Raw genomic sequence first — 3934 nt, 5'->3', positions numbered from 1 at the left:
CATTGAGTATTAATTATAATGGAAAAAATAGTATCTTAATACATTTAACACTCCTAAATTTATATGTAATACCAAAGATATATTAAGTCATATATTGATGCACATATTTTTTTCTTTTAATTATTTAACAAAAATATGTTTGAAATATAACTTGTCAATATGTTGGAATTAAGAATGAATGACGGTATTCTAGACACTATAAAGTTAATGATAAACCTCACTATAAATGTGGTGTTATAGAAAATTGGATGCAATATACTGCATGTGATATCAAATGAAGGTAAGGAAATTCAAAAGTTGTTTAAAAATAAAGTGGTGCTAATATCAATTTATAGTAGTCATAAATATCACATATTAAACGTATAAGGTGTGGGAGATAGAGTGGTCAGTAAACAAGCTATGATGCAAGATATTACACAGTTTGTCTAAGGTTATCATGTATGTCACACAACAACAGTTTGTTCACCATTGTAAAGTAAACTCAATGTATTAAATAATCAAAGTCAAAGGTGAAATATCATTGGTTGATTTGAATTCTCTGCTAGAATTTTTAGTACATTATGAACCAGTGCAACCTTTGATGTGTTCGTTGCATAAATTAAGTGAAATTTGAAAGAAACTAAACAAATATGTTGATAATAAATGTGTGATATTCTAGAAAAGGTGTAGATAAGTGATGTCATTTACCTCATTGTGGTTCATGTATTCCTTAATGTTTTTCCTAACATCTTCATCATCAAAAAGTTTGACAATTGAGCATGTTTGTAGAATGGTTGATACTTCACGCAGAAGGTAAACTCATTATCCAGGATTTTATCAAGGTAAGTAGGGTAGATTTTGGGGTGATCCTCACCGGCCAGAGGGATATAGAAAACATTGAACTTGTCTAATCTATGAATATTGATTGTAACATGACAGAGATATGCTTATGAAAAATGTTATTACATTTGGATTGCCTTATTTTTATAGGAAAAATGGAAATCAAGATGTCTCCAAAGCTATAGAGCACATTTTGCCTCATTTGGTTATGGGTTTGACTCCATAGGCTATTACAAGAGTTGGTTCAAGTTTGTTCAATCCCATTTTCTGCCAAGGTTACTTCTAAATAAATATTTGGTTGAAAGCAAACTGTTGAGCAAGATGTCTTGAACATGTTGTGTGACTTCTTGGCACCCAGACTGTTCGTATTGCTTTCAAAACCACTTAAGCATTTGGTTAGAAAATCTGTATTAATTATTGTACGATGGGGAGATTTCATTTTGGAAGAAGTTTGTTAATGCAAATCAGTTGGAAAAAAGATTTTATTAAATTATAATCCATAAAGTTTGAAGAAGAGTTAATTGGATATGCTTTAATTAAAATATTTGGATTTGGTTTAAATAAGAAGATTTGATTTGATCAGATTTGCATTGAAGAAAAGTTTTATTTGAAAATGCTTTGAAGGAAGATTTGATTCATATTTATTTTATCAAAGATTGTGTTGAAATTGATATGAAAGATATTGATTGAAGATTTGATTAAACAAATATTCCATGAAATTGTTTAATTCGATTTGTTTTAATTACAAGATTTAGATTTGCACTTAATGAGAAAATCTCCAATCGCTATTAAAGATTATTTAAATTATAGTTCAGTTGTTGGAAGAGTTTGCATTCTAAATCATTTACTTGAAGAGGTTAGAATTCTTATTCATATCAAGCAAAGACAATGTTGAAGTGTTTAATGAAGATTCAAAATTTGTTGTTCGCGAAAAGCAAGATGTTGAGCATAATTTCCTATACATCCTATCTCAACAAGATTTGTTTATCTCTTCGTTTTGAGATTTGTTTTCTTCTATGTTATATCAGAGATATATGTGTGTGAGCATGCGTTTGGATTTGTAAAAGATCTATTCTTATAAAGATTTTTTTGGTGTGCTTATTTGTTCATGATTTGTGTCAATCAAGGATCTCAATCTTCATGATAAAGATTTGATTGATTATGTGCATTTTTGGAAGATATGATTTCAATCAATACAACAAGAATAATTAAGAGATTCAGATTTATTCAAGGTGATCAATCAAGATTGGATAACATCATTATTGAAGATTTCTCTCATGTGTTTTTTAGAAGATCAACCATATTCAAGATGAAGATCATACAAGTTACAGTACGAGTTACACCACGAGTTACAGTACGAATTACATTCTCTCGTAACTTCATTTCGAATAAATCTTTTTTAAAATCAACTGTTGGATTGAACATACTATTATATAGATCATACCTATAAAGTTTGAGATTAGTTTATAATGATTTACTATGTCATTGAATTGCATTAAAATTAGCGTTAATCTTTGGATATTTTGATGGTATAGTAAATCATTATAGATTAATTTCAAACTTTATAGGTATGATCTATATGATATTATGTTTCAATCCAACAGTTGATTTAAAAAATATTTATTCGAAATGAAGTTACGAGCGAGTGTGACTCGTGGTGTAACTCTTCGGGTGTAGTTTGATCCCTCCTCATATATATATATATATATATATATATATATATATATATATATATATATATATATATATATATATATATATATATATATATATATATATATAGAGAGAGAGAGAGAGAGAGAGAGAGAGAGAGAGAGAGAGATGGCATATCATATGAGAATGACACATTTATATGAGAATATGAGAATGAATCCGAACCATTGGATTTTGAAATAAATGGTGGAGATTATGAGTAAATCTTTTTTTTCTCTCTCCTACTTCATTTATTTCAAGATACATGAGAGAGAAAAAAAATATTCACTCATAATCTCCACCATTTATTTTAAAATTCAATGGTTCAGATTCATTCTCACATTCTCATATAAATATATCATTCTCATATGATATGTCCTATATATATATATATATATATATATATATATATATATATATATATATATATATATATATATATATATATATATATATATATATATATATATATATATATATATATATATATATATATATGGGTTTGTTAACGTAGACCCACTTGATTTTATGAAGGTCTATTTTAGCAACATGCATCTTAGGGTGCATTTAACTTTTTTTTTAGTTAAAGCTTGCTAAAACACACTTATAAGTGGGTGTATTTAAGCAAGCCCCAGTGAGATTTGCTAAAATACACCCACTTATTTGTATTAAGGTGTGTTTTAGCAACATGCACCTTAAAGTGCATTTAACTATTTTGTAGTTAATGCTACCTAAAGTAGACCTTCATAAAAATATGTGAGTCTACGTTAGCAAATCTCATATATATATATATATATATATATATATATATATATATATATATATATATATATATATATATATATATATATATATATATATATATATATATATATATATATATAAAAGGAGAGATCAAATTACACCCGAAGAGTAACAGCATGAGTTACACTCACTCAATAACATCACATCGAATAAATACCACTACAAGAAATACTGCATTTTGCCAGGGGTTAAACCCCTCACTAAAGGCAAAAACCCCTCACAAATGCACAATTTGCGAGGGGACAGTTTCCCTAGCAAAACAGGGGGTCGCAAATCCATTACCGAGGGGATAAACACTTCGCTAATTTGCCAGGGGTTACCCCCCTCGCTAAATGCAAACTCAAAAATCTGCTCTGCAGGCTACAGCAATAGGCACCAGCTAGCAGTCTGCACATGGGCAGACTGCGTCAGATATTTTGCTTGGGGATTAGCCCCTCGCAAAATGCAGGATAAATTTTTTTGCTTGGGGACTAGCCCCTCGCAAATTGTTTATATTTAAAAAAAATAGTTTTCAACGTCGTACATAATAATATATATATATAATTATAATATAATTTAAATTAAAATATTTATATATATATAATAATAATTTAAATTAAAACAAAATTATTATAATACA

The sequence above is a fragment of the Vicia villosa genome, linkage group LG2 (assembly GCF_029867415.1).
Source record: "Vicia villosa cultivar HV-30 ecotype Madison, WI linkage group LG2, Vvil1.0, whole genome shotgun sequence".
NCBI classification, from domain to species: Eukaryota; Viridiplantae; Streptophyta; class Magnoliopsida; order Fabales; family Fabaceae; genus Vicia; species Vicia villosa.
The sequence above is the reverse complement of the archived record's forward strand: the minus strand, read 5'-3'. Positions refer to the sequence as shown.